Source organism: Hypanus sabinus, chromosome 26 (genome assembly GCF_030144855.1).
Source record: "Hypanus sabinus isolate sHypSab1 chromosome 26, sHypSab1.hap1, whole genome shotgun sequence".
Classification (NCBI taxonomy): Eukaryota; Metazoa; Chordata; class Chondrichthyes; order Myliobatiformes; family Dasyatidae; genus Hypanus; species Hypanus sabinus.
The window spans coordinates 44,282,735-44,302,433 of record NC_082731.1 but is presented as its reverse complement, the minus strand read 5'-3'; the positions used below and the strand labels follow the sequence as shown (position 1 = coordinate 44,302,433).

Genomic DNA, 19,699 nt, shown 5'->3' with positions numbered 1-19,699 from the left:
AGATGAGGTTTACAGAGGGTTAACACTGCCTGCGCTCACCCCAGCATTAAACTACCCAGAGGAGGGAGATGAGGTTTACAGAGGGTTAACACTGCCTGCGCTCACTCCAGCATGAGCCTACCCGGAGGAGGGAGACGCGGCACGCAGGGGGTTAACCGTCACTCCCCAGTTCGGAGCAGTGAGGCTCGTCCCTCACAAGCTGGCGCTGGCGCTGGCGGCTCGGAGTAATCCCTCCGTCCATATATAGACATGCCGTGAATTCTCCGCCGTGATAGGCTCCCGGCCCCTCGCAAGTGTCTGTCAACAAATGGCCTCCCTCCTCCGGCGCTGCAGATGTCAGGGGCAGGAGGGATCTAGCCTGGCGAGCCCCTCGCCTCCCGCCCCGGCAGGCAGCGCCACCCGGATCCCGACTCAGACCCGGAGCTGATCGCCTGCCTGTGCCCCAGCTGATCCGTGTGCCTGAGTGTGCGTGTGCGTGTGCGTGTGTGCAGTACGCGTGTCTCCCCCTAAGACCGTCCCACTCGAGGCCTGGGTTGCATGGACGAGCGGGGCACTCGAGTAGTGTCAACACTGGACAGGAGACGCCACGCTCGGGCAGCTGCCCCTTTGTGATGAAGGTGAGCTGTTGATCCGGGGGAAGGGGCGAATTTGCGCGTCAGTGTCGGCCGCGATCTGTTTTGTTTCTTGTTACACTTGTGGAGTTACGACCCCCCGCTCCCCCCGGGTCCGATCCGGTGCGTCTCCCTCGACAGCCGCAGTCGTTGGCTCGGCTCGGGAGATCTGCGCGTCCAGCTCGGCTCTTGTGTTGACATCTCCTGCCAGCCACGCGTTTCCCCCCACCCCCGTCACTGGGGCCTCCGTCCGCCCTTCCAGGGTGTGTTCGTGAATCACTGTCACCGGCGTGTGTGCGCTGAGATCTGCTAACTTTGCGGCGGTGAACAACGAGGGTACAGAGGCGAAACTGAATTACAGTGACTGTGTAATTCAATGAGTAGGGCAGGAACGGTAAATAATTGAAAAGTGGCGAGGCAGTGTTCATGGGTTCATTCAGAAATCAGCAGAGGGGAAGAAGCTGTTCCTGAATCGCTGAGAGTGTGTCTTCAGGCTCCTGTACCCCCTCCCTGACGGTAGCAATGAGAGGAGGGCATGTCCTGGGTGGTGGGGGTCCTGAATGATGGATGCTGCCTTTTTTTTTGACGCATCGCACCTTGAAGCTATCCGGGATGCTGGGGAGGGGACAGTTTACAACTCTCTTCAGTTTATTTCGATCCTGTGCGGTAGTCCCCGCCGCAGCCGGTTAGAAATTTGCATTTGCAGGGGACCTGGGATTTTCCACAGGTCCCCCCCCCCCCCAAACACACACACACACACACACACACACTCACACACACACACACACACACACACACACACACACACACACACCCCAGTCTTGGGATAAACACCCCATCCCCTAAGAACCTGCGTTCAACTGATCACTGCTGTCTTAAAAGAAAACTCGCGTTGTTGTTGTGGGACGCAACAGCCTGAAGTTTAATTGAGTACTGCCCGGGGGGATCTGGTCGGCCTGGGGACGAGCTGGTTGGGAGAGCTGCGGAGTTGGACGTGGTTCAGCGGCGGGGACTGTGGCTGCAGCAGTGAGCGACTGGTATCGATCGCCTCTGGGGCGGTGTTGCGGGCGGCCTTTCCAATCCGGGCCAGCCTGCCGATCAATAACTGATAACGAAAACATCGTGTGTGTGTGTGTGTGGGGGGGTATTTAACAGGCGCTTCCGGGCAATTAACTTGCACTGACGCCTCTTTCTGCGGGGTAGGCAGTGTTGATACGTCTGGTCAGAGGTCACAGGTGAAGGTTGAGGGGGATTCCATCACCACTCACTGTCTCTACCACCCTCCCCATTGTAGAGAGCACAAGGCTCACCAGGGTAACTAGCCCAACTCTCAGATTTCCCCCACCCCCCCAATTCCAAGTTGGGGTGCTGTGGGGCTTCTTACTGACCTGTACAGATTCCTGCCCCTCCCGGGTCAGTTTGCCCAATTCCCTAACTAACTCATTGTGGGGTCATTTCCCCAAGTCCCGGACTCTTGGGGGCAGGGGGCAGCTGCCAGATGGGGGGGGGGTGGTGTGTGTGTGTGTGTGTGTGTGTCTCTGTGTGTGTTTGGGGGTGTCACTTGCCCAATTTCCTTGACTCTTATTCCCTAAGTCACTGACTCTTTTGGGGGGAGGGAATGGGAGGTGTCAGTTTCTTGATCCCTAACCCCTCGAGGGAGTCAGTTGCCCAATTCCTTGACTCATCCTGGAGGGGGGGGAGGGAGTGAGGGGGTTTTGTTATCTTGAGCATCAAAGCTGATCTGAGCTTGAATTAGATTTAGTTTTTACCAATTACCGGTAAAACTGCAATTTGATAACACACGGTGGCCACAGGAGGGTTTAATTATGTAAATAGACCAGGTACTGATTTACAGAATAACTTGATTACACACAGGTCTAACAGTAAATCCTATTTTCTTTTACAACAATGGGTGCACACCATACTCTAATCAGCCAAGTTCCTGATATGTGGGCGTTGTTGCTGTCGTATTCAATGCCTCTGCAGTTCCCCTGTTACCACGTAAATACAACCCTGCCTTGGCCCGAAATGTCCGCTGTTTATTCTCCCTCCGTAGATGCTGCCCGACCTGCTGAGTTCCTCCAAGCATTTTCTCTGTGTGTTGGTCTGGATTTCCAGCATCTGCAGAATCTCGTGTCCACATCCATATTTACTAGTTAACGATCATCATTATGTGCCGTGTGGTATGATGTGGGAGTTCATGGTCTTTCTTGGCAAATTCTTCTACAGAAGTGGTTTGCTATTGTCATCTTCTGGGCAGTGTCTTTACAAGACGGTGACCCCCCCCCCCCCCAGCCATTAAAGTCAAAGTTGATTTGATTATCAGAGTACATGTATGTCACCATCCAGACGGCCTACTCCTGCTCTTATTTCTTATGAATATAAACCTATGACACTCTTCGTCTTGTGGGCATACTCAGCAAATCTACAGAATAGTAACTAATGGGATCAATGAAAGATCAACCAGAGTGCAGAAGACAACAAACTGTGCAAATGCAAATGTAAATAAATAGCAATAAATAACGAGAACTTGAGGTAAAGAGTCCTTAAAGTGAGATCATTGGTTGTAGGAATATTTCATTGGATGGGCAAGTGAGTGTGGTTATCCCCTTTTCTTCAACAGCCTGATGGCTGAGGGGTGGTAACTGTTCTTGAACCTGGTGGTGCGAGTCCTGAGGCTCTTGTACCTTCTACCTGATGACAGCAGTGAGGAGAGAGCGTGGCCCGGGTGGGTGGTGCAGATCTCTGATGATGGATGCTGCTTTCCTACAACAATGTTTCATGTAGATGTGCTCAATGGTTGGGAAGGCTTTACCCGTGATGGACAGGGCCGAATCCACTACTTTTGGTAGGATTTTCCATTGTCAATACTCTTCAGAGATTGTCTGCCTGGCGTCAGTGGTCGCATAACCAGGACTTGTGATCTGCACCGGCTGCTCATACGACCATCCACCACCTGTCCCCATGGCTTCTAGTGACCCTGATCGGGGGGCTAAGCAGATGCTACACCTTGCCCGAGGGTGACCTGCAGGCTAGCAGAGGGAAGGAGCATTGGGAGATCCTTTGGGAGAGATGCATCTCCATCCTGCACCCATATTAATTATTTGCCCTCTCTGTTCTTTCCTCTCTACAACACAATAACGATGTGAACAGGTTGAGGTTGGCTATTTTGAGTCAAGGTCAGGCTTCTCAGAGATGCAGCAGAGGAACAGGCCCTTCTGGCCCCCAGCGCCCCCCCCCCATTACACTAATGTGACCAATTGACTTACTAGACGGTAGGTCTTTGGAAGGTGGGAGGAGGGAACGGGAGAATCCAGAGGAACCCCACACAATGATGGGAAGAACGTTACGGACTCGTTATGGAGTGGGCAGGGTCGCTGGCGTTTCAAAGCGTTAGGCTGACCACTGCATCACAGTGGTAACTGTCGTTGCCATTGGCATACGTGGTGAAATCTGTTGTTTTGTGGCAGCAGTACTGTGCAAGGTAATGGTGCAAAAGAGGCACAGTGAGGTGGTGTTCACGGGTTCAACGTCCATTCAGGAATCGATGACGGAGGGGAAGAGGCTGTTCCTGAATCGTTGAGTATCAGTCTTCAGGCTCCTGTACCTCCTCCCTGATGGTAGTAATGAGAAGAGGGCATGTCCTGGGTGGTGAGGGTATTTGATGATGCCTTCTTTAGGCAACACCGTTTGAAAATGTCCCAGATTGGGGGGTGGCTTTTGGCCATGACCTTCTAAAGGTCTTGCGATCTTGTATACTGGACTTCTAATAAATGTTACATTGGGAGACGCTCCTTTCCTCTGCTAGCCTGCAGCTCACCCTTGGGCAAGATGTAGCATCTGCTTAACCCTCCTTCCCCCCGTCGCCCCCCCCCCCCCCCCCCCACAGCCCCGATCAAGATCACTTGAGCAGGAGGTTGACGGTTATATGAGCAGCCGGTGCAGATCACAAGTCCTGACGCCAGGCAGACAATCTCTAAAGAGTATTGATAACGGCTGGGGTCACCCGTCTTGTAAAGACACTGCCCAGAAGAAGGCAATGGCAAACCACTTAGAAACATAGAACATTACAGCACAGAAACAGGCCTTTTGGCTCTTCTTGGCTGTGCTGAACCATTTTCTTGCCTAGTCCCACTGACCCAAGCCTGGACCATATCCCTCCATACACCTCTCATCCATGTACCTGTCCAAGTTTTTCTTAAATGTTAAAAGTGAGCCTGCATTTACCACTTCATCTGGCAGCTCAGTCCACATTCCCACCACTCTCTGTGCAAAGGAGCCCCCCCCCCCAATGTTCCCTTTAAACTTTTCCCCCTTCACCCTTAACCCATGTCCTCTGGTTTTATTCTCCCCTAGCCTCAGTGGAAAAAGCCTGCTTGCATTCACTCTATCTATACCCATCATAATTTTATACACCTCTATCAAATCACCCCTCATTCTTCTACGCTCCAGGGAATAAAGTCCTAACCTATTCAACCTTTCTCTGTAACTCAGTTTCTCAAGTCCAGGCAACATCTTTGTAAACCTTCTCTGCACTCTTTCAACCTTATTAATATCCTTCCTGTAATTCAGTGACCAAAACTGCACACGCTTCTGTAGAAAAATTTGCCAAGAACAGTCATGGTCATGGAAAGACCGTGACCGGCCACATCGTACAACACGGAATATAATGAATGAACAGACCTCCATACTGGGTGGCAGTGGAACTGGTTAGAGTGCTCTCCGTCACACATCTGTAGAAATTTGTGGGTGTCTTTGGTGACAATCCTAATCTCTAGTTCTTAACGAAGTTTATCCACGGTGATTGCATCAATCTGCTGAGCCCAGGAAAAATCCTCTGAGATGCTTGTGCCCAGGAGTTTAAAACTGCTCACTTTTTCCACTGCTGACCCCTTCGACAAGGGCCATATGCTTTCCCAACTTCTCCTACCTGAAGTCCACAGTCAGTTCCTTGGTTTTGCTGAGGTTGGGTGCAAGGTGGTTGTTGCAACAATGATTTGCCTCCTAATACTGCACAACCAATCATTCCACTTTCTACAGGGCATGTCAGGGGTGTCATGGAAGCCCCTCTGCTCATACTGGCTCATAAAGGATTGTCCAAGAGCGCATGCCCAGCTCTAGCAACACTCCTGGGTCAGCATGGAGCCAACTGGTCCAAAGGACTTACTCCCGTCTTGTATAACTCTGACTCTAAATGCAGCCAATAAGATCCTCGAATGAGTGCTCTCGTCAGCAGTGACTCGACCCGAGAAAAGTATTTCAAAGGCTGGAAAGCACATTGGGATGTTCTAAAGTGTTCGAGTGAAGTGCTGTGGCTACGTCTGCCGGACCTGACCGAGTGTATTCCGAGGCACTGAGGGTGGCGTGGTAGCGTAGTGGTTAGCGCAACGCTTCACAGTACCAGCGACCCAGGTTCAATTCCCGCCGCTGCCTGTAAGGAGTTTGTACGTTTGCCCTGTGACCGTGTGTGTTTCCTCCTACAGTCCAAAGACGTACCGATCAGTAACCATATAACCATATAACAATCACAGCATGGAAACAGACCATCTCGGCTCTCCTAGTCCGTGCCGAACTCACGGACTAATCTCACGGATAATCTCACCTAGTCCCACCTACCCACACTCAGCCCATAACCCTCCACTCCTTTCCTGTCCATATACCTATCCAATTTTACCTTAAATGACACAACTGAACTGGCCTCTACTACTTACAGGAAGCTCATTCCACACAGCTATCACTCTTTGAGTAAAGAAATACCCCCTCGTGTTTCCCTTAAACTTCTGCCCCCTGACTCTCAAATCATGTCCTCTCGTTTGAATCTCCCCTACTCTCAATGGAAACAGCCTGTTCACGTCAACTCTATCTATCCCTCTCAAAATTTTAAATACCTCGATCAAATCCCCCTTCAACCTTCTGAATAGAGACCTAACTTATTCAACCTTTCTCTGTAACTTAAGAGCTGAAACCCAGGTAACATCCTAGTAAATCGTCTCTGCACTCTCTCTAATTTATTGATATCTTTCCTATAATTCGGTGACCAGAACTGCACACAATATTCTAAATTTGGCCTTACCAATGCCTTGTACAATTTTAACATTACATTCCAACTTCTGTACTCAATGCTTTGATTTATAAAGGTCAGCGTTCCAAAAGCCTTCCTCACCACCCTATCTACATGAGACTCCACCTTCAGGGAACTATGCACTGTTATTCCTAGATTAACTGGTCATTGTAGGTTAACTGGTCATTGTAGGTTAACTGGTCATTGTAAATTGTCCTGTGATTTGGCCAGGGTTAAATTGTGAGGTTGCTGGGCGGTGTACCTCAAAGAGTCAGAAAGACCAACACTGTGCTGTATCTTAATCGATGAACATTGAATGGCTAGGGAAGAGTTTCTGGGATCCTGGCACGGATAATTGTTTCAGTTTTAGATTTGGGGCCCAACGAATCCATGCTGCTCATGTGAGCTACTAACCTGTGGATTGTGGGAGGAAACCGACACGGTCACGGGGCCAACGTGGAATTTCCTCACAGGCGACGGCAGGAATGGTGTTAGCGTTAGTCAGGTGTGAGGTACCAGAAGATTGGAGGGTGGTTAATGTTGTGTGTTTATTTAACGAGGGCTGCAAGATCAAGCACGGGAAATGTGAGGGTGCTGAATCCAACATCGGGTAGGTAGGAATGTTACTGGAGATACAGAATCGACCTGCATTTGGATAGGCAAGCACTGATTAAAATCATGGGATTCTGGAAGTCCAGAGCAACACACACACAAAACGCCAGAGGAGCTCAGCAGCCAAGTTCCCTCTTGAGGTGTGCGCGTGTGCTTAAAAGAATTTAAACTGCGTACAAAAGGTTGTCACCCTCTACCTCATTGGCACGTTCAGTATATTTCACGATTGTACACAATCTCATCTCTTTTCTGGTTTCTGATGCAGATGGTATTGACAATGTGGAGTTGGCGATGATTTGTCTGCAGATTTTAGAACTGGCTTATTAATGCTTTTTTTTAATTGAAGAAATAATTCGGTGTGCAAGTGTTGTTGTCACTGGGCAAAAAGTTGCACAGCACATAACTGGCCGTGACAGATTAGAGGGAACATTGCTCCGCAGGTCAGGCAGCGCGTATGGAGAGGGACAAGAGTCGATGTTTCAGGCCGAGTGTCACGTGAAGGGTTAGTTTCCATTTCAGACAAAAGCCGCTTCTACCATGCCGGTCATCGATTGGCCCGTTTGAAGGGTGCAGCAGCTGTTTCCCAGTGGTTGCCTTGTATGCCCCAGCACTGGTGTCTACTTTTGGGTGCCTGGGGCTTCACGCTGAGGTTGTGACCGGTGCTGAAGAGCCATTGGGAAAGTGCTGCAGATATGCGAGGGCCCACATGTGCGCTTAGCTAAATAACTGTTTAGATTGTAGTCGTGTAACTTTGGGAGGCTTAATGGGGTACCCGCTGGGTTTGAAGTGTTACTGAATGTTTCTGTAATGGATGGTCGCTTAGCTGCTTGATCGAACATTTAACTGTCTATAAATGAATGGTTAATGTATTTACTTGTAGTCCGTGTCCTTTGTCTCACTTATCAAACCGGTGAACCTGCTTCCTTGTAACACTTAAGACCCTTTCTCGGCCAAAAACGTCCACTGCTTATCCCTCTCCATGATGCTGCCTGAAGGGAGGATCAGAATAGCCGGCTTGGATCTGTGCGTGGGAGATCATGTCTCACAAATTGGATTGAATTGTTTTTGAAGAAGTGGCCGAGAGTTTTGGCGAGGGCAGGGCGGTAAGACAGGAACGTGGTCTTTAGCAAGCCCTCTCGGAAGGTTCCACGTGGTGGCCTGATCCTGCTGAGCTGGCCAATTGGGTACAAGACTGGCTTGGTGATGGGAGTCGAAGTCTAACGTCGTGCACAAGTGTACGTGTGCAGAGGTGCAATGAAAACCTTACTTGCAGCCGCATCACAGGCTCAGACAGTCAAGAATTGGAATTGGCTTATCATTGTGTCGTACCAATGAAAAGTTTGTCTTGTATGCTGTTCATACAGATCAAAGATCGGGAAGACTAATCTCGGTTGTATAGTGCATACGTGCTTTTCAAAGGTAACAAAGCTAATTCAAAGTAAATTTTATCAACAAAGTACATATATGTCGCCATATACAACCCTGAGATTCATCTTCCTGAGGGCATACTGGATAAATCCATAATAGAATAATGATTATACTAGAATCAATTTTCGACCTTGCGACTTGAGTGTTTCACCAGAGTGCGGAAGATGACAAAACTGTGCAAATATAAAATAATCAGGATCATGAGACGGAGAGTCCTTGAAAGTGAGTCCAGAGTTGTGGGAACAGTTCAATTTTGGGGCAAGTGAAGTTATCCCCTCTGGTTCAAGGGCCTGATGGTTGAGGGGTAATAGCAATTCCTGAACCTGGTGGTGCGAGTCGTGAGGTTCCTGTGCCTTCTTCCTGATGGCAGCAGCGTGAAGAGAGCATGGCCTGGGTGGTGGGGGTTCCTTGATGATGGATGCTTCTTTCCTGCAAGAACGCTTCATGCAGATGCGCTCGATGTTGGGGAGGGCATTCCCCATGGTGGACTGGGCCGTATCCATTACTTTTTGTAGGATTTTCCGCTCAAAGGCATTGATGTTTCCGTACCAGGCTGTGATGCAGCCGGTCAATACTCTCTCCACCACACATCCATAGAATTCTGACAAAGTTTTTGGATGTCATGCCAAGTGCCTAAAGAAGGAGAGGCACTGCCATGCTTTCTTTGTAGTTGCACTTGCGTGCTGGGCCCAGAACTTCTGAGGAATTGAAAGTTGCTGACTCTCTCCACCTCTGATCATCCAATGAGGAGGACGGGCTGGTTTCCTTCCCCTGTCGTCAATAATCAGCCCTTTGGTCTTGCTGACATTGAGCTGTAGTTACGACATCACCTATCCAGATCTATATGTTGATTGATCACCACCTTTGATTTGCCCGACGATAGTGGTGAGGGGACTTTGATAGTAAAAGTACTTTGAATCTTGGAATTCATTTCACAGTGCACTGAGCTGGAAGTAGGTAAAGTAATAACATAATGGGTTTATACAACATAAACCAGGAGATTATAGACCAATGAGTCTGACATCAGTTATGGAAAAGTTATTTGAAGGGTTTCTGAGGGACTGGATATGTAAATATTTGGGTAGACATGGACTGATTAAGGATAGTCAGTGTGGCTTCATGCTTGTAGGTCATGTCTAACCAATCTTCAGGAAAGTGGATGAAGGCAGGGCAGTGAATGAACTTTAGTGAGGCACTTGACAAGGTCCCGCATGGGAGGCTGGTCAAGAAGGTTCACTCGCTCAGCATTCAAAATGAGGTAGTAAATTGGATTGGATTAGCTTTGTGGGAGAAGCCAGAGAGTGGTAGTAGAGGGTTCCCTCTGTGACTAGTGGTGTGCCACAGGGGCTCCTTCGTTGCTTGTCATCTATATCAGTGATCTGGATAATAATGTGGTTAACTAGATTGGCAAATTTGCGGAAGACGCCAAGATTGGGGGTGTAGTGCACAGTGAGGAAGGCTATCATTATCATGGCTTGTGGAGGGATCTGTATCAGCAGGAAAAATGACAGATAGAATTTAATGCAGACGTGTAGGGTTTTGCACTTCGGTGGGAGCAACCAGAGTAGGCCTTTCACAGTGAACAGTAGGGCATTGAGGAGTGCAGTAGAACACGGATCTGGGACTACAGGTACATAATCCTTTGAAAGTGGCGTCACAGGTAGATAGGGTTGTAAAGAAAGCATTAGGCACGTTGACCTTCATAAGTCAAAGTATTGAGTACAGCAGATGAGATGTTGAAGTTGTATAGGACGATGGTGAGGCCTAATTTGGAGTACTCTGTACAGTTTTGGTCACCTACCTACAGGAAAGATGTAAACAAGGTTGAAAGAGTACAGAGAAAATTTACGAAGATGCTACCAGGACTGGAGGACCTGAGTTATAAGGAAAGATTGAATAGATTTAGAACTTTATTCCCTAGAATGTAAAAGACTGTGGGGAGATTTGATAGAGGTATACAAAATTATGAGGGGTATAGCTAGGGTAAATGCAAGCAGGCCTTTTCCACCGAGGTTGGGTGGGACTACAACTAGAGGTCATGGGTTAAGGGTGAAAGGTGAAAATTTTAAGGGGAAACATGAGGGGAAACTTCTTCACTCAGAGGGTTGTGAGAGTGTGGAACGAGCTGGCAGCATGGGTGGTGCATGCAAGCTCGATTTCAATATCCAAGTGCAGTTTGGATAGGTACGTGGATGACAGGGTTATGGAGGGCTACAGAAGCGGTGCAGGTCGATGGGAGTAGGCAGGTTAGGTGGCTCAGCATGGACTAGATGGGCCGAAGGGCCTGATTCTGTGATTCTGATAACAATGCAGAATAAAGTGTAAAGGACACCAAAAGAGCACAGGGCAGGTAAACGATACAGTGCAAGTGCCAGGTCTGTAATGTTCACAAGATAAAACACAAGTTAAACGTGGATGGTACAAGCTCATCGCAGGTAAGGCCCTCCTTTCTACTGAGCACACCTACAAAGAGTGCTGTCGCAGTAGGGCAGCGTCCAGGATGAAAGGTGTCTTGATGCTGTCCCCAGTCAGCAGCCCCTGGGTCAGGAGCAGTTATAATCCTTCAGCCATCAAGCTCCTGAACGTCGTCGTAGTGAACTCTGAACTGATTCCACAGCCTATGTACTTGCCCTCAAGGACTCTGCATCTCATGTTCGCAGTGTTATTGATTTATTGTTTTTTTTGTGTTAGCGCATTTTCTCCTCTTTTGCACATTGTGCTTTTCCATCGATTTTACTGTTATTTTCGTTGTTTTGTGAATGCTGCAAGAAAACGGACCTCGGGGTTGTGTGTGGTGACTTTGATAATAAATTTACTTTCGAACTTTCAGAAAGAACCACAATTAGAACAAAAATGATCTCTGGTAGGGCAAGGTGGCGAATGTGGTCGCAGCGATTTGCGGGCTGGTTGATGGAGGGTAGCTGCCCCTAGTGTTGGACTTCACGTTTCTCTACTTCCTGCCCGATGGTAGCCTCGAGGAGATGTGTAACCCTGATGGTGGGGCTGGAGGCAGTACCTGAATCAGAATCGGGTTTAATATCACCCACGTATGCTATGAAATTTGTTATGTGGCTGCAGTGCAATGCATAATAAAGACAATAACTAAGTAGAGAGATAGGGTTCATGGGTTCAATGCCCATTTAGAAGTCTGACGGCAGAGGGGAAAAAGCTGTTCCTGAATCATTGAGTGTGTACCTCCTCCCTGATGGTAGCAATGAGAAGAGGGCATGTCTTGGGTGGTGGGGGTCCTTAATGATGGATGCCGCCTTTTTGAGACAGCGCTCCTTGACAATGTCCTGGATGCTGGGGAGGCTGGTTCGCCTGATGGAGCTTTCTGCAGCTTCTTTCGATCCCCTCCAATCACAGCCGGTTAAGATGCTCTCCACAGCATGTCTGTGGAAATTTGCGAGCGTCTGACGCTGTAGAAGCTTCCGTTATTGGAGAGGGGTGTGCCTTTGGGTCAGTCTGCCGCTCTCTGCACCCGAGCCAACGTTGCTGTCTGGGTCATTGTGGGACACAAACCTTCAAACCCTACGACAAGGTCGTGGGCCTCAGAAGTTAGTGCCAAGGTGTTCTGCAGACATTGAAATTATATTTACTGTAACAGAGTGGAATGGGCCCTTTGGTAAGACCACACCTGGAGTACTGTGCGCAGTTTTGGGCTCCTTATTTAAGAAAGGATGCGCTGACGTTGGAGAGGGTTCAGAGAAGATTCACTAGAATGATTCCGGGAATGAGAGGGTTAACATATGAGGAACGTTTGACCGCTCTTGGACTGTACTCCTTGGAGTTTAGAAGAATGGGGGGGGGGGGGGGGACCTCATAGAAACATTTCGAATGTTGAAAGGCATGGACAGAGTGGATGTGGCAAAGTTGTTTCCCATGGTGGGGGAGTCTAGTACATGAATTAAGGATTGACGGGCACCCATTCAGAACAGAGGGTGGTGAATCTGTGGAATTTGTTGCCACGGGTGGCAGTGGAGGCCAGGTCACTGGGTGTATTTAAGGCAGAGATTGATAGGAATCTGAGTAACCAGGGCATCAAAGGTTATGGTGAGAAGGCGGGGGAATGGGACTAAATGGGAGAATGAAAATGGTGGAGCAGACTCGATGGGCCGAATGGCCGACTTCTGCTCCTTTGTCTTATGGTCTAAGCCAGTACACACAGCAAGCCACCGATTTAACCCTGGCCTAACCACAGCGTAATTTACAATGACCAATTAACCTACTGACTGGTGCGTCTTTGGACTATGGGATGAACAGCACCCAAACTAAACCCGTGCTGTCACGGGGAAATGTACAAATTCATTTACAGGTGTTGCCGGCACCGGAATTGAACCCTGAACTCTCCGAAATCCCTACCCTGCCCCATTTTGGCCTCCTACATTGGAGACACGGGCGTCTATGGACGCTGGGTTCTGGAGCAGGGTCTGATGGGAGAACTCGGCAGCTCAGGGCTGACACAGGGGTTCGACTCGAAACGGCAGCAGTCCCTTTCCTTCTGCCGCCACAACTCATCCCGCTGTGCTCCTCCACGATGTCCCCCGAGTTCACTCCCTCTCACGCTGGTAACGCTGGCTAATTCTACTGGGGCCTGGTGCCTTTCCTGAATTCCTCCACCCCATCCGTTTCGGTTTCAAATTCTGACCGAAACCATTTGTGAGAAGTCACCTGCGACTAAATTATTACAGTACAGAGACAGGCTATTTGGCCCATCAAGTCCGTGCCATCTCATGGTTAAGCAGATTGTTAACACATCCCAACCTCATTTTATATATGCGATGGACCCTACCCCCCAAGAGAAGGTCTGTGCGTTGGAGTGGTGTCCCTCGATGGAGGTTGGTGCTGCAGTTCCCGGCCTGCGGTTTATGGATTCAACTCTTCTGATTTGATATTTTTATATTCACTGTTTTCACTAGTTCCTTCTTGTTGCCATTGGCCTGATTTTTGTTTTGGGTGTGTGGTTGATATTGTTGCCATTTGCATGACTTGTCTTTTTTTTTGCGCGCGGGGGCTTGATGTTCTTGTTGCTGTCTGCGGGATTTGTTTTATTTTGCACCGGGGGTGGGGACGCGGTGGGTGTTTTTCTTTGGACGGTCTCTTTGTTTCCTGACTGTCTGTGGAGAAGACGAATCTCGGAGTTTATACTGCACACACACTTTGATAATGAACGTATCGTGAACCTATCATTAAGCGAGGGGTACATGGACCCCAGGTTGGGAACCCCGGCAGTGTAAACTATCCTCCCGTAAATGTCAGTCTCATAGAGTATCTCAGTACAGAGACAGGCCATTCAGCCCATCTAGCCCTTGCTGAACGGTTACTCTGCCTACTCCCTTCGACCCACAGCTGGACCATAGCCCACCATACCCCTCCCATTCATGTACTTACCCAAACTTAGGGGTTGAAATCGAGCCCACTTCCAGTGGCAACTCATCCTACACTCTCACCACCCTCGGAGTGAAGAGTTTCCCCCCTCCGCTTCCCCTTGAACATCTCACCGTTCGGTGTTGGCATTCATTCTCTCAGTTCAGTTTGGTAGATGGTAAACTCCGAACCTCCGCCACTCTGGTGCTGATCTCTGAGTCATGCACGTTGACGCTTTAGATGTCAGCGTAAGGAGTATCAGATGGCATGAAAGCTTCTGTTGCTGGTGTCAGGCCACGAGATAATATTGATCGGCACAGTAGCCTTCACCAGCTCCAGTCTACCTGCCTTCAAGGACGCATTTGCAGAAAGGTGCTGGAGGAGGGCCAGTAACATTGAGAAGGGTAGCACCCACTCTGATCAGGGACTGATCGTTCCCAAATGTGTACAGATTAGGAGTTGTGGGCATGCTGTGTTGGCACTGGAAGTGTGGCGCCAACTGCGGTCTGCCCCAGCACGCGTTCAGACCGCGTTGGTTGTTGAAGAAGCAAAGGCCGCGTTCCACTGCATGTTTCAATGTACGCGTGATGGCCAGAGCTGATCCTTGTTGGCAGTGTTGGTGAGAAACTGGGTTGGAGCACGGTACACCCTATAGGAAGGACGAATTTACACAGCGCACCCTATAGAAAGGACGCATTTACACGGCACGCCCTATAGAAAGGACACATTTACACGGTACACCCTATAGGAAGGAAGCATTTACACGGCGCACCCTATAGAAAGGACGCATTTACACGGTGCACCCTATAGGAAGGAAGCATTTACACGGCGCACCCTATAGGAAGGACGCATTTACACGGCACACCCTATAGGAAGGATGCACTTACATGGGAGAGGGTGCTATGGGGAGTCATCACGATGTTCCTGGGGGAGGATGCAGCATTTCAGTCACGAGGAGAGACGGGATACCCTGGATTTGTTTTCCTCGGATCCAACAGTAATTCCACTTGTATTTTATGTGAACCGGACAGGAAACAAATCGTTGTGGACACTTCGCACTCAGCAGACTGCCTTTTCCAAAAGCTCCCTTCTAGAAATCACTGTAGGTGCTGTTAAACAAACAGATGCTATAAAAGCATAAAATATCTGACCAGAATTAGGCCATTTGGCCCATCGAGTCTGCTCCACCATTTCATCATGGCTGATCTATTTCCCATCTCAGCTCCAATCTCCTGCCTTCTCCCCCCACATCCCTTCATGCCCCGATAATCTATCAACCTCTGCCTCAAATATACACAAACACTTGGCTTCCACAGCCACCTGTGGCAACAAATTCCACAGATTCACCACTCTCAGGCTAAAGAAATTCCTCCTCATCTCTGTTCTAAATGGACATTATGAGGCTGCTCCCTCTGGTCTGCGGCTCCCGCGCTGTAGGAACTATCCTCTCCACATCCACTCTATCGAGGCCTTTCAACTACATGTCATCTTAAAAGTTTCTTGCCCCCAGACAGTTAATCTGATCCACCATTCGAGTGAGCCCCCCCACCCCCTCTATTACCCGCGTCACTTCACTGCACTGTCAACCCTTTAAACCACACTTTATAAAGCTGTTTACATTGTAAATACGTGCTGGTATTTATGCACGCTTACTCCAAATCCTAATGCAACAGCAAATGCCAAATGCACAGAAGTATGTATGGTGAATAAAGCTGATTCCTGGGGTGCTGAGGGTGGCATATTATTTGGCTTCTGCCAGTCTTCCTGTACAGTTTTTTCATTGATTCTATTTTTATTTCTTTGTTTTACTGTGAATGCCCACAAGAATTTGAATCTCGGGGTAGTATATGGTGACATGGCTTTGATGATAGGTTTATTTTGAACTTTGAACTTTTGAAATGCATTATTTGCATCAAATCGGAGCAGCGGGGTTATGCTTGGGGGCGGGGCCTGAAGGTGCCGTCACAATTCCGGCGCCAACATGGCGGCCCTACAATTTACTAACCCCGATCCGCACTTTGGAACTTGGGAGGAAGACAGAGCGCCTGAAGGAATTCTGTGTGGTCACGGGGGAGAACGTTCACACTCCTTACAGATCGTGGAGCGGGGGTATTGAACCCCGGTCGGAGATCTCTAGCACTGTAAAGTGAATGCGCTAATTGCTCTGCTAACATGCTGATGCCTTGACATTTTATCCGTTTCTGTGCTACAGGCTCTTATGACTATAATTCTGTGAATTTCTCGGCTTTCGAGGAATTGGAAGTGGAGAGAGTGAGCAATTTCAAGTTCATGGGTGTCAGCATCTCTGAGGATCTACATATTGATACACTTACTAAGAAAGCATGGCAGGCTGTGCATGTACAGTGCCTATAAAAAGTATTCACCCACTTTCCTGGAAGTTTTCATGCTTAATCTGGCTTTTTTTGACACTGATAACAGAAAAAAGACTCTTTCTTGTCAAAGTGAAAACAGATCTCTAAATTAATTACAAGTAAAACACAAAATGATTGATTGCACAAAAGGGAAAACACAAAAAGGAATTCATCCCCTTCATTGTGACACACCAAATTATCACGGATGCAGCGAATTGGTTTTAGAAGTCACATAATTAGTTAGTTGGAGATCACTGTGTGTAGTCGCGGTGTTGCAATTGACTATAGTAAAAATACACCTGTATCTGGAAGGTCCAACTGTTGGCGAGTCAGTATCCTGGTAAAACCTACATCATGAAGACAAAAGAACACTCCAAGCAATTCCGCTAAAAGGTTATTGAGAAGCACAAGCCAGGAGATGGATACAAGAAAATTTCTAAGTCACTGAATATCCCTTGGAACACAGTTAAGTCAAACATCAAGAAATGGAAAGAATATGGCGCAGCTGTAAATCTGCCTAGAGCAGGCCGTCCTCAAAAACTGAGTGACCGTGCAAGAAGGGGACTAGTGAGGGAGGCCACCAAGAGACCTGTGAAGTCTCTGGAGGAGTTACAAGCTGAGATGGGAGAGACTGCGCATACAACAACTTGCCCGGGTGCCTCACCAAACGCAGCTTTGTGGGAGAGTGGCAAAGAGAAAGCCATCGATGGGAAATAAAATGGACGTGAAATCTTGGCTGGAGTTTGCCAGAAGGCATGTGAGACTCTGAAGTCAGCTGGGAGAAGATTCTTTGGTCTGTTGAAACCAAAATGGAGCTTTTTGGCTATCAGACGAAACGTAAGCATAACACCATACATCATCAAAAACACACCTTCCCTACCATGAAGCACGGTGGAGGCTGCATGGTGCTGTGGGGATGCTTCACTGCAGCTGGCCCCGGGAGGCTTAACATAGAATAGTGCAGCACAGTACAGGCCCTTCAGCCCACAATGTTGTGCTGACCCTTAAACCCTGCCTCCCATATAAACCCCCACCTTAAATTCTTCCATATACCTGTCTAGTAGTCTCTTAAATTTCACTAATGTATCTGCCTCCACCACTGACTTAGGCAGTGCATTCCACGCACCAACCACTCTCTGAGTGAAAAATCTTCTAATATCCCTCTTGAACTTCCCTCCCCTTACCTTAAAGCCATGTCCTCTTGTACTGAGCAGTGGTGCCCTGGGGAAGAGGCGCTGGCTGTCCACTCTGTCTATTCCTCTTAATATCTTGTACACCTCTATCATGTCTCCTCTCATCCTCCTCTTCTCCAGAGAGTAAAGCCCTAGCTCCCTTAATCTCTGATCATAATCCATCCTCTCTAAACCAGGCAGTATCCTGGTAAATCTCCTCTGTACCCTTTCCAATGCTTCCACATCCTTCCTATAGTGAGGCGACCAGAACTGGACACAGTACTCCAAGTGTGGCCTAACCAGAGGGTGACGGTAGAGGGTAAAATGAATGCAGCAACATACGGGGAAACCCTGGAGGGAAAACCTGATGCAGTCTACAAGAGAACTGCGGCTTGGGAGAAGATCTTGTTTCCCTTCAATGACCCCAAGCAGAAAGCCAAAGCTACACAGGAATGGATTAAAAATAACAAAGCCCAGACCACGATCCAATTGAATTTGTGGCTGGACTTGAAAAGGGCTGTTCACTCACCATCCCCACGCAATCTGGCAGAGCTTGAGCAGTTTTGTAAAGAAGAATGGGGAAAAATTGCAGTGTCCAGATGTCCAAAGCTGATAGAGACCTATCCACACAGACTCAATTGCTGCCAAAGGTGCATCTTCTAAATACTGACTTGAAGGGGGTGCAATCAATTATTTTGTGATTTATATTTGTAATTAATTTATATCACTTTGTTATCTGTTATCTGTATATCTGTTTTCACTTTGATACAAAGGAGTCTTTTCCTGTTGATCAGTGTCAAAAAAGCCAAATTAAATCCACTGTGATTCAATGTTATAAAACAATAAAACATGAAAACTTTCAGCGGGGGGGGGTGAATATTTTTAAAACAGCAAATGAAAGTAGTGAGGTCGTGTTCATGGGTTCATGGATGACAGTGGGGAAGAAGCTGGCCACGATGGTGATATTAAATCTGATTCTTATTCTTGCATCTGCCTTTGTAACTTTTCTGGGAAAAATATGTATATTCCTCGCTCTTTGCTGATGGGAACAGCTTCCCTCCGTGTCCCCTTGGTAAACACATGTCCTTCCAAGATTCTTGAGGTCTTTGTCCCAAGAGGGAAAACTGGAGATTCCCTAGCTGAACAATACACCATCAAAGATATGGGAGCAGTGAAATTCTTACTGTTTCAATCTGCCAACAAAGCATGTCCTCTTTGGAACAGGATGAGGTCTGATTGGCCCTCAGAGGGCTGTGGGCAAATGGCCTAATTCTGCTCCTATGTCTTATGGTCTTCCTCCTAGAGGACCACAACCTCGATGTAGGCTTTGGAGGCTTGTGTGCCTCAATGACCGGAGAGCAACGTTGGCTGGAGTCAGGGTTTATGCTTTGGCTCTTGGTAGGGTCACCCATGACAAACAGGTCAAAGGGTAGAGGTCAGATTAAGAGTGTCCACCGGTCCTCCAGGTTCGGGGGTTCAGCTCAGGGCTAACAACCCTGACTGGTAAAAATCCGTTATAAAAAATATGTTGCAACTTTATAAAACTCTGGTTAGGCCACAACTGGAATATTGCACACAGTCCTGGTTGCCTCACTATAGGAAGGGTGTTGAAGCTTTGGAGAGGGGGTTTACCAGGACGCTGCCTGGTGTGCTGTCACGAGGCTGGATAAACTTGGGTGGTTGTTTCTGGAGCGGCGGAGGCTGAGGGGAGATGGGACCGAGGTTTGTAAGGTCATGGGAGGCATTGATAGAGTGGACAGGAAGTACCTGTTTACCAGGGTTGAAATGTCTAATACCAGAGGGCATGCATTGAAGGTGAGAGGGGGCAGGTTCAGGGGGGATGTGAGGGGTAAGCTTTTTTACTCAGAGAGTGGTGGATGCCTGGAGTGGTGGCAGAGGCAAATAAATTCAAGGCTTTTAAGAAACGTTTGGATGGACACATGGATGTGAGGGAGATGGAGGGATAGGGACACGGTGTAGGCAGGAGGGATCAGTGTTTGGGGGTTTTTGATTTGCTTTTTAGCTGGTTCAGTGCAAGACTGTGGGCCGAATGGCCTGTTCCTGTGCTGTCCTCTT

The 19,699-nt window shown here is 48.3% G+C and overlaps 1 protein-coding gene across 1 annotated transcript in view; it reads left to right on the top strand.

Annotated features, from left to right (window-relative positions):
* Positions 1-226: 226 nt before the first annotated feature.
* fbxo46 (F-box protein 46) overlaps positions 227-19,699 on the top strand; it is a 35,752-nt gene continuing 16,279 nt past the window's right edge. The window contains exon 1 of the mRNA XM_059950955.1: positions 227-617. The gene's annotated coding sequence lies outside the window, so the exon portion shown is untranslated. The remainder of the gene's footprint in view (positions 618-19,699) is intronic.